At 36.1% G+C, this 12618-nt stretch overlaps 1 pseudogene; it reads left to right on the top strand.

The window, feature by feature from the left end:
• The first annotated feature begins 3952 nt into the window (after window positions 1-3952).
• On the top strand, window positions 3953-6915 carry LOC134230029 (uncharacterized; annotated as a pseudogene).
• Window positions 6916-12618: the final 5703 nt, after the last annotated feature.

Raw genomic sequence — 12618 nt, 5'->3', positions numbered from 1 at the left:
TGGTACAATGTAAACTTTTGAAATATTTTAGACTTGCTACAAATAAAATTGACTGCACAAATGGTTCAAGCCTAACATATTGTGCTGAAACTTTAAGTAGTACTTCTTTTACTGAATTAATGAATAACTTAATGTTGTATGTCATGACTTGACACTTGGGTGCTGTACGTCAAGACTTGACACTTGTGTGCTGTATGTCATGACTTGATACTTTGTGCTGTATGTCATGACTTGACACTTGTGTGCTGTATGTCATGACCTGACACTTTGTGCTGCATGTCACGACTTGACACTTGTGTGCTATATGTCATGACTTGACACTTGTGTGCTGTATGTCATGACTTGACACTTGTGTGCTGTATGTCATGACTTGACACTTGTGTGCTGTATGTCATGACTTGACACTTTGTGCTGTATGTCATGACTTGACACTGTGTTGTATTTCTCAACTTGACACTTGTGCTGTATGTCAGGATGTTACACTGTGTTGTATGTCATGATCTCACACTTTTTTCTGTTTGCCAGTTAATTACATGCACTGTGTTGTATTTCAGTAAGTGACTGATATTTTATGCTATATGTCATGACTTGACACTTCGTTCTGTGTGCCAGTTAATTACATGTAAAGTATTTCAGTAAATGACTGACATTTTGTGCTGAATGTCAGTTAATGACTGTCACTTTAAGCCATTATTATGTTTATGACTAAAGTTTTAGGTTTTATTCCTGTTATTGAACATGGTCACTAAGTGATACATACCGTGGAATGCTGTGTGTCCTGTAATCTCATACTTCTGCTGATTTCCTGGTATTGTAAAGCTCTCTTCCAAATCTTCACTGACTGACAAAAAAACGTGATAAGTACATTTATATTCAACATAATCAAAACATAGGTAATCAGAGATTACAGAGCTCACCTCAACGTGTGTTGTCTTTAAGTAAGGCAAATTAAGTCACACAATTAACCAACAAAAAGTGTACATCCAAAAATGCAAAATTTATGCAGATTTGATACTTTGGAATAGACCTATATAAAAACTGAAAACTAGTTCTTCATCATGAAAATGTAATTAAAATCCAGCATCTGAAGCAAGATTGAGAGTTTTCATCCCTTGATGCATCATTTGTGCAACTGGTTTATATAAGCCTTATAGTTTCTTGTTGATAGACTTGCACCCATAACTTTTACGAGGTCTATTATCTGGAAAATGTATGTTGAATTCGGCATCTGAAGCAAGTCCATTAGTGTGCATCCCAAGATGTATCATCCATGCAAGTTTAGTCAACATAGGGCTTACAGTTACTTGCAAATGAAACCTGTATAAAAAAAATTAACCTTTCCACTAATCCAGAAAATGTAGGTCAGATTCAGCATCCAAAGCCAGCCTAGTAAAATGCACCCTTAGATGTACCATCCATGCAAGTTTGGTCATTATAGGGCTCAAAGTTACTTGGAAATGAATCCTGCACCATAAACTTTAACCTGTTTACTCGTCCAGAAAATGTAGGTCAGATTCAGCATCCGAAGCAAGTCTGGTAGTATGCATCCTAAGATGTACCATCCATGCAATTTAGTCGTTATAGGGTTCATAGTACTGTACCTTAGAAATAAAACCTGCACCAAAAATTTTAACCTGTTCACTCAACCGGAAAATGTAGGTCAGATTCAGCATCCGAAGCAGGTCTTGATATATGCATCCTAAGATGTACCATCCAAGCAAGTTTGGTCATTATATGTCTCATAGTAACTTGGAAATGAAACTTGCACCAAAAACTTTAACCTGTTCACTCAACCCGAAAATGTAGGTCAGATTCAGCTTCCGAAGCAAGTCTAGTAGAATACATCCTAAGATGTACCATCCATGCAAGTTTAGTCGTTATAGGGTTCAAAGTATCTTCGAAATGAAACCTTCACCAAAAACTTTAACCTGTTCACTCAACTGGAAAATGTAGGTCAGATTCAGCATCCGAAGCAAGGCTGGTAGTATGCATCCTAAGATGTATCATCCATGTAAGTTTTGTCATTATATGTCTCATAGTAACTTGGAAATGAAACCTTCACCAAAAACTTTAACCTGTCCACTCAACTGGAAAATGTAGGTCAGATTCAGCATCCGAAGCAAGTCTAGTAGAATACATCCCAAGATGTACCATCCAATGCAAGTTTGGTCATTATAGGGTTCAAAGTATCTTCGAAATGAAACCTTCACCAAAAACTTTAACCTGTTCACTCAACCGGAAAATGTAGGTCAGATTCAGCATCTGAAGCAAGGCTGGTAGTATGCATCCTAAGATGTATCATCCGTGTAAGTTTGGTCAACATAGGGCTTATAGTTACTCGGAAATAAGACCTACACCAAAAAACTGCACCAAAAATGTTAACCTGCACCAAAAACATTAACCTGGTCATTCCTTTGCTGAAATTGCAGCATCTGAAACTTTGACTGGTACAATGAAACACACTAGCAACATCTTCCATGCATGTCTAATCAATATAGGACATAGAAGTACTTAAAAAGAAAACTGCTCCAAAAAACTTAACCTTAACCCAGGACGCCGACGCCGAGGGTATCACATAAGCTCCCCCCAACTTTGTTGAGGTGAGCTAAAAAGGTAATGTTATTCATAGAAGTGGTTACTAGTTGAGGCAAGATGGTATTTATTAGTCCTCACTTACCTTGATCATGCCCTGGAATCTAAGATGGTGTTTAATTGTACTCACTTACCTTGATCATGCCCTGGAATCTAAGATGGTGTTTGATAGTACTCACTTACCTTGATCATGCCCTGGAATCTAAGATGGTGTTTGATAGTACTCACTTACCTTGATCATGCCCTGGAATCTAAGATGGTGTTTGATAGTACTCACTTACCTTGATCATACCCTGGAATCTAAGATGGTGTTTAATTGTACCCACTTACCTTGATCATGCCCTGGAATCGACCCTGGGGACAACAGTCCTCACCCCCGATCCAGAAGCCCAGTGTGGTGGGTAGGGAGTAAGGTCGGACCTGGTAGAATTAAAAACATTACTCATAAGTCATGTATGTACCTCTTCAAGTTCCATAATCTGAAAGATTTTGACATTTATAAATTTTCCTGTAAGTATGAAATGTCTCTGACTCTGATTTATGGTGTACATAACCTTGTTATATGACATCGTTACTAATGTAATTTGATCCCTATTTTAGCCTAACTCAAACCTACAATAAATACTTTAAAAGATAATGAATTCATTCAGCTTGGGAATGTTAATTTGCAAATGTGAAGTGCAATTTTGGTTTTTGAGATTAATCAAAAATTTATTTTCTCTACTGTTTCCTTTAAACTTTTAATCTCCTTTTGTGGACCCGCCCAACACCAGAGGGCCATGTTTTGAACAGTTTAAAATTAATTACAGCTCAGGAAGCTTTTACAGATATTAAAGTTCGCAGTGGTTGTTAAAAATTTTGTAAAGAATTTTTCTACAATTTTCTATTCAAAACTTCGATCCCCTGTTGAAGCACCTATACATAGCAAGATACTCTATTCAGTCACTGCTCCAGATCAATGGACAAATAAAAGTTTTTAATTTTACCACAACTTATCTAATAATATTGCTATCAACTAGATATTTTGCACATTAATTTGTATAATTTTTTCTTGATAACATTTTATGAATTGCTTCTTTCCTTCCACAGTTATTCGTCTTAATGTCTGAAAATATTTCAAAACAATTAACTCCATTAATTCACAATACATAAATGCAACTTCATTTAATGAAAAGAGGATGGCAATCAACACAAATATGCCTTTGATTCTGCTTTTGTGACATATTATTCCCTTTATATTCTGAACTGCACTGTCATAAAACAACTATCTACAGTGCTCTATTTACCTTTAAATCTTGTCATGTGATCTGACACCTGATGTCACATGACAACAGTGAACCAGGAAGAATAAACACCAAAACAAAAGTACAGAATGGCTGAACCACTTACTGATCATGAACAGCAGCGGAATAATGTTTAATACAGGATAAAAGGCTAGGTAAAAGTTCTTATTTTCAATTGAATATTAAGGATTGTACTTTTATTTCAAAATGGGTTATACAATCTAGAAGGGCAATTCAAGTTTTAAGATATCTTGTAGAATTGGAACTTTGGGGACATTTTGGTAGCTAGAGCAATACTTACTGTAAAATACATGATAATAAATTTTGTAGACATGTCCAGAAATACAGACTCACATTATGTATCTCACCCTGTTCGAATGGACAACACTGTGAATACATTGATAGAATTAAAACCACAAGACTAATTAATTCATCAATTTGGTCTCAGAAGGTTATATATACATACATTTGCACATTAAAGCAATATATTGACATAGCTTCAGAACTCTAGATCTCTAGAAAAGATAATATATACAGACATGCACATTAATACAAAAATGCACTTTGTATCTTCATCAGAAAATTTTAATATTTTCTAATTATCTCCCTTTTAGAAAAAAAACACTTCGTCCTTTCTGGCTTCCGCACGAATCATAGGTCAATGAAACTTCAGAAACGGCAGTTAAACTTGTTTCCACTTTCCAGCCTCATATTAAACATGTTGAAGGATGTTATTACTTTCCTAGTGTTAGTGTAATGAACATTTGATAAAACTTTTTAGTTTAAAGTATATGATGACAAGTGTCTGACTTTTTAACCCAATATATGTCATGTATCGTGGTATGTATTATATCGTGAACTGAATATCTGATACTGAATACGTATTGTACCGTGGGTTGAGTGTATTGTTGCACTCCTAGTTCTGACGATGGTTCATCCATAGCAAAAATGTACAGGTAAATTACAGTATTCACATAAATTTTTCTTTCCTTATATAAATCATTTATATTTTACAGATATGGTCAGTTTCTAGAGATAACATGACCACTGCCACCAGCCAGGCACAGGAACTCATAACCTGTGACCTTTGTGCCAAACCTGTCCAGCAATTCTGTAACAGCTGCCAAGTCGGTCTGTGTGAAGACTGCATCAACAAACATGTTAACAGCCTCAAGTCCATGAAGCATGATATTGTTCCTTTCACAAAGCGTACAGTACAACTTGTGTTCCCTCAGTGTACATCTCATTCCCACCAGAGATGTGAGGCCCACTGTCAACAGTGTGATGTCCCGGTCTGCATCAAATGTCTCACTGGTCAACATAGGGGTCACATGTCTGAATACATGGCAGATGTAGTTACCAAAATCAAACAAAAAATTAAACGAGAAATAGAACAAATAGAGGTCATTATTCCCCAAAACAGAGCAAAGGATACAGAAGCTGAAAATAAAATCTCAAACTCTATGGCCTACTTTGTACAATTAGAGAAACAAGCTAAAAATCAAAGATAACAATGGCACCTAGAGGTGGATAAGATCTTTAACAAAATGGAATCCCTGATCCGGTCACTCAGAGATCATCATATTACACCTCTAAAATCATGCCAGTCCAAACTCAGAAGCCAAAATTCCAGTATGATCTGAACTGTTCAAGAAAACAAAGAAATCCTCAAGTCCAACAAAGTGTCTGATGTCAACAACTACCAATCTAAACTGAAGGAATACAGGAACATTCCACAAATACCTGATTTACCATTACCCTCTCTTCAAACAAACACAGTCCAAGGGAGAGAATTCAGCATAGAATTAGGAGAATACAAGGCTACACTGACACAGACATCACTATCCAGTCTGACAGATGAAGTCTCCTTTTTATCTGTTAAAGAATTATTAAAAGAAGCTAAAGTGATTGCAAACATTCCAACAAATGTTAAAAACTTAGGTAAAGTTGCCTGTGTAGGATCAGATAAAGTTTGGGTTAGTGGTAAACACAAAATGATAACCTGTGTGGACATTCATGGAGCTGTACAAGACACTGTCACCAGTACATGTCATCAATTCCCTGATGACATTACAGTGACCAGACAGGGAGAACTGATATACAGTGATGGTCCCAATAGAACTGTGAACATTGTCAGAGATGGGAAGACAGAGACACTGATCACCACACCAAGGGGCTGGCATCCAGAAGGACTGTGCTGTACCAGGTCAGGGGACATCCTAGTTAGTATGGGTACTACTGATAAAAGTCATCGTAAAATAGTCCGTTATCAGGGACAGAGAGTTCCACAGGAAATAGATAAAGATGAACATGGTGATCCAATCTATCAGGGAGGAAAATATGTAGTGTATGTGGTGGAGAACAACAATGGAGACATAGTGGCCTCTGATGTTAATGCTGACACAGTGGTAGTGGTGGACAGGACAGGAAAAGTCAGATTCAGATACAACAACAAACCTCCAGGGGGAGAGGAATCATTCTGTCCTTGTCAAATAGTGACAGACCCCATGGGTCACATCATTGTGGGTGATGAATTCAATAACTGTCTACACATCTTAGATCAGAATGGACAGTTCCTGAGATGTGTAGATAATTGTGGACTAGAGGGTCCAGTTGGACTGAGTGTGGACAGTGAGGGGAGGTTGTGGGTAGGGTTGTATGATTCAGGGGAAGTGAAAGTCATCCAGTACATGAAATAAACAGCAAATGTTTATTCCATATGAAATGTGTATATTATAAGTACATTGCATGAATAAAACATTGTGACATTTGTGCCATGTTTCTTTCAAGATTTAGTGTAGTACAGTTACTGTTGAATGCAATATAAATGATACTGTATATGTGATTTTTTATTTAATTTTTTGTGTAATAAAATTGGTTATTGTAACTTCAATATACACAGTAATTATTAATGTAGTTAAAACATCAAATTCGTGTTAATCCTGCTGAAGTCTGAATAAAATATAGAAAAGTATAGAAAATATGTAAATTGATAATTATAACAGTTACTTGGGAAGCTAAGAAAAATTATTATCAACCCTAGAAAACAGGTTCATCCTATATTACGGATCATATTTGAATTATGGATATACACGTAGCGAAGTAATTTCAGAGTCTGTCATATCTGATTAGTATTGAGACATTTTACTGATTAGAGACAGTAATGACCAGTTTTAATGACTAAACTGTAAGATAAACAAGATGACCTCAGTTTTTCGGCATCAACATTCCTTATCTATGAAGTACTTAATATTCTACGATCACTTGCTTACAGTGTTTACATCTCCAACATTAATTTTGATTCTCAAGAGATTGAAATGCCATCAATCTTTACACTAAGACAGGCTTCTGTTGAATAAGTTGATTTTACAGGGATTTAAATAACCTCATCTATAGTCAGAATACCATAAAATATGGCCTCAACCTTAATCCTGTTCACAATTACCACTTTTAAGTCAAACTTTGACATATTTCTTACCATTATAAAGTACTAGTAAATTTGACTACTGAATATTCAGTCTGCCAGACCAATGGATAGGACCCACATTAGGTGTAACCAGCCAACAAGGGCTTCTTATTTCTGGACAATAAATTATAATTAGTCAATCCTAATATCACAAGACCAGCGTGCAAGTTTTCCTGTGTAATGGAAATTTTTTGAAAGAATTGATTTTTTGTGTCAGATTCATAGATGGTCACTGATAAAGTATTTATTTTACAATACCAACATATAACAAAGTAATACACATAATGCAGTAGTATACAAAAAGAGGCCCATGGGCCACATCGCTCACCTGAGCACTAAGGGTAGGAAAAAGTAGAAAATGGCTTTTTATTGTAAAGTTTAAATCCAAAAGTAGTCTCATGACCAATCATGGATTTGCTATTTTTAGAAAATGATTTTTAAAGAATTTTCCTATATATATCTTTAAAAAACTTTGGTCGGCCATTTTGGCCCCACCCTACCCCTGGGGGTCATGATTTGAACAAATTTGAATCTACACTACTTGAGCATGCTTCCATATAAATATGATGAATTATGGCTTTGTCATTCTTGAGAAGAAGATGTTTAAAGAATTTTTTCTATATATTTCGATGTAAAACTTTGGTCGGCCATTTTGGCCCCGACCTACCCCCGGGGGTCATGATTTGAACAAACTTGAATCTACACTACCTGAGCATGCTTCCATATAAATATGATGAATTATGGCTTTGTCATTCTTGAGAAGAAGATTTTTAAAGAATTTTCCTATATATTTCTATGTAAAATTTTGGTCGGCCATTTTGGCCCCACCCTACCCCAGGGGTCATGATTTGAACAAACTTGAAACTACGCTACCTGAGCATGCTTCCATATATATATGATGAATTATGGCTTTCTCATTCTCGAGAAGAAAATTTTTAAAGAATTTTTCTATATATTTCTATGTAAAACTTTGGTCGGCCATTTTGGCCCCACCCTCCCCCAGGGCTCATGATTTGAACAAACTTGAAACTACACTACCTGAGCATGCTTCCATATAAATATGATGAATTATGGCTTTGTCATTCTTGAAAAGAAGATGTTTAAAGAATTTTCCTATATATTTCTATGTAAAATTTTGGTCGGCCATTTTGGTCCCGCCCTTCCCCGGGGGGTCATGATTTGAACAAACTTGAAACTACACTACCTGAGCAAATTTCCATATAAATATGATGAATTATGGCTTTCTCAATCGAGAAGAAAATTTTTAAAGAATTTTTCTATATATTTCTATGTAAAACTTTGGTCGGCCATTTTGGCCCCGCCCTACCCCCGGGGGTCATGATTTGAAAAAACTTGAATCTACACTACCTGAGCATGCTTCCATATAAATATGATGAATTATGGCTAAGTCATTCTTGAGAAGAAGATGTTTAAAGAATTTTCCTATATTTTCTATGTAAAACTTTGGTCGGCAATTTTGGCCCCGCCCTACCCCCGGGGGGTCATGATTTGAACAAACTTGAATCTACACTACCTGAACATGCTTCCGTATAAATATAATAAATTATGGCTTTGTCATTCTTGAGAAGAAGATTTTTAAAGAATTTTCCTATATATTTCTATGTAAAACTTTGGTCGGCCATTTTGGCCCCACCTTACCTTTGGGGGTCATGATTTGAACAAACTTGAATCTACACTACCTGAGGATGATTCCCTATAAGTTTCATCTTTCCAGGCACAGCAGTTTTTGAGAAGAAGATTTTTAAAATATGCCACCAAATTTTCATTAATTCCCAATTATCTCCCCTTGAATGAGGGCGTGGCCCTTCATTTGAACAAACTTGAATCCCCTTCACCCAAGGATACTTTGTGGCAAGTTTGGTTGAAATTGGCCCAGCGGTTCTTGAGAAGAAGTCGAAAATGTGAAAAGTTCACAGACAGACGGACAGACAGACGCCGGACAAAATGTGATCAGAAAAGCTCACTTGAGCGTCGGCTCAGGTGAGCTAAAAAGTTGCATTTCACCATGTAATGGCACATAAAAAACATATAAACATGTCTCAAGAAGTCTTGCATTTTGGTTCCCTTTCAAAAATTATCACAATGATAGGGTAAACATATACCGTCGCGTCATGTGTTTTCGTGGTATATACGTTTTCGTGGTATTTTTTATTTTTAGGAATAATCCCACAATGCGAGAACGGAATGACGTCATATTTGCTATTAATAAAGGGGAACCCTGTGCATGTTTTATGACCAAATGTTAAACCTTTTTGCCTTTGCCAAAATAAAATATAGCGAGTGAGTTATGCATAGTTCGCAAATTTGACAATCTGCGTAATATACGTTTATTCGTCGTGTTTTGAACTAGAATATCAAACTTACAAACTAATAGCCGGCGATACTGCATATCATCGTCTGTTAACTATCCATACAGCTTCCGGTCATGTGACAATAATTTGGAATTTCCCACTTTTGATATTTTTTCTACGGTGATCTAGTAACGTCATTTTTTATATAATTTTCAAAGAAAATATCGGGGGTGTTAAAAAGTTATATGCTGAAAAAAAATATTATGCCATTGATAATTAATTGAATTAAACATTTAATTTCTTTAAGTATACATGGAATTTATATTTTAAAACATGAAACATTCAAATAAAGCTTTACAAAATTATTTCTAGGCCACTCTTGAGAAAGAATTTTTTTTTTACATTATTTAGCAATACAACTTAGGCACGCCTAGATATATGTGGTCTTAATTAACAACAAATAAATTTTCATGTCAAATAATGTAATCATTTTGTCAATTAACTAGTATTTTTGACACTGTAAAATTTACAAGGATTTTGCCCGACTAGATTTCCATAGTTTACTTGTTTTATAAATACCACGAAAACATATGACGTCAGCAAAAAAATCGAAAGAGCAACTATGCAAGAATTCAATGACCTTCTGAACAAATAATAAATGATATGTGAGCTAAAATCATTTTAAAATAAGGAGAATTATTGTTTGTATGTGTGATAAATAAAAAACATCTCAATTATTCAGTCTTGAAGCAATTTATTACAAATTAACCGTAATGCCACGAAAACTCATGATTCGAGGGTACATGTAGCAATTATTGCTTAAAAGTTTTACATCCACTCTCATGTATCGAACTTTTAGGCAATAGTAAATATCCACACCAATCTTTTTAGTCCCAGGTATCACTGTTGTATGATAATATCACAGATGTACACAGTATCAGACAATCTCTGTCCTTGTTGTGACATTAAGCTGTAGCGCTGTCTTCTGATTGGGTTTCCGATTTCCCTCCTGACGTGTCGGCCATGTTGTCGGAATGTTGGACGTCATAGTGAGGGTTAGTAAATCCTCGTACGTCACTGTCCTCGTGGAGCTGTGTAAGAAATCAGACAGTGAATTGTGTGGCGGGACAATGCATTTATTTTTAGACTATAAAGGAATAAATTTAAACAAACAAGAGATATGTTTGCAAATTATGCCCCCTTCCCACCAAATTGGAATTTTTTTAAGTCCAAGGGGCATAACTCTTTCAAAAATGGCGCGATCGTACCTAAACAAAATCTGACCTAGATATTCATTTGATATATTTGTTTACCAAATTTCATTTCAGTATGTGCAACTGTTGTGAAGAAAATGAACGGAAACTAAGTGGGCCGACAGACCAACCAACCAACATAAAGCAGCAAAGCAAAATGCCCCCCTTCTTCAAAAATATGCTTATAGTAGACATGCTTATAATATATTTATGTTTAGAGCTAAGTGATTTTCACTCCACATGAGTAAAAATATATAGAAAACTAATAACAGGTATATTAAACTAGAGCCGAGCTCGTTGCAAAGCAACGAGTAGGTCTTCCGTTGGAGCCATGGACAGGAAGTACCGACCTTGGGTCAAGGTCACTGCACTTTCTTATGTGAACAACCTTTCTTCTCAGTTTGAGCCTCCAGTGAATTTTAATTACAAAGTTATGCTTAAACATTTTTTTCTTTGTCAGTAACCTAGATTTGCTAGAAAGACCTTTGATCAGGGTGTCATGACACAACCTCCAATCATAAGTAATCTATGTTTCAAGTAAGAGCCTCCAATGATTTTCATTTACTAATTCATAGCATGGGAAAGAAAATATTTTTTTCTGTCAGTGACCTTGATCTTAACAGAATTGGCTCTGTGTCAAGACAAACCTTCAATCTGAAACAACTTTTAGTGATTCAAAATTCATAACTCTGACAGGAATTTTACAACTTTTCTGTCATTGGCCCTGAATTTGTTAAAATGGCCTTATTTTAAGTCATCTGACAAGCAATCTCTGTATCAAGTATTAGCAAACAAATATTCTCGATTACATATAAATGACTGCGACAAAACATTTATTCGTTCTTCAGTGACCTTGAATTTGCCGTAATATTGCCTTGATTCATGACACATCCTAGGATCATTATAGCCTGGCCTTCTGGGAAAAAACTTTGAGGGACAGACAGACATCTGGACAGTTAAACAGACAATTTAATTCCCAACCCATCCACCCTACCCCCTAAAATACCCAATCACTTTGTGGGGGAAACTCTGGTCATGATTTGAAAAGAAAGTTATCTTTTTTATATCAGGAAGCTTTCATAAGTATAGTTTCTCATTCTTGCCCAGATGTTCATAAGAATAATATTTTAAAACGACCCCTTCTTATTTTACTAACCGTTTTCTTAATTATCTTCATTTTATATCATCCAAGGTCGCCCTCATAGCGCACTGATTAGAGCGTCTGCTCTATATAGTCGCAAAGTAAGGAGTTCATCCTTACATCATGGGTTCGAATCCCACTGTGGGACGTGGAGGTCTGTTCTTCGGATGAAACCGTATCAAACAAGGCCCCGTGTCGCTTAAGGTGCTGGCACGAAAAAGATCCCCCTCCCCCCGGTCAAAGGCCTTAGGTGCCGATTATAGGATATTTGAAGCTCTCCACTGGCAAGTGCATGATGGCATCTCTATATGAGTGAAATATTCTTGAGAGGGACGTTAAAACATATCAATCATACCCCCCCCCCCCCAAAAAAATGATTAAGAATTTTGCCTATGAAATATTTCGGGATGGGTGTTGAAAGTTTAGGCTACGTACAACTATCATTCCATTGAATAAGACTATTTATTTCAAACTTTGGGGAAAGGGGGTGGGGTGCATGGGGGAGTTATGGTGTATACGTAATACATTCGAGATTATTATTATTCCGTTAGACAGAAAGGCCCAAGGAGTT

The sequence above is a fragment of the Saccostrea cucullata genome, unplaced genomic scaffold, assembly GCF_032062105.1.
Source record: "Saccostrea cucullata isolate Sc308-1 unplaced genomic scaffold, CSIRO_AGI_Scuc_v1 ctg5578, whole genome shotgun sequence".
NCBI classification, from domain to species: Eukaryota; Metazoa; Mollusca; class Bivalvia; order Ostreida; family Ostreidae; genus Saccostrea; species Saccostrea cuccullata.
This window is presented reverse-complemented; position numbering and strand designations above follow the sequence as displayed.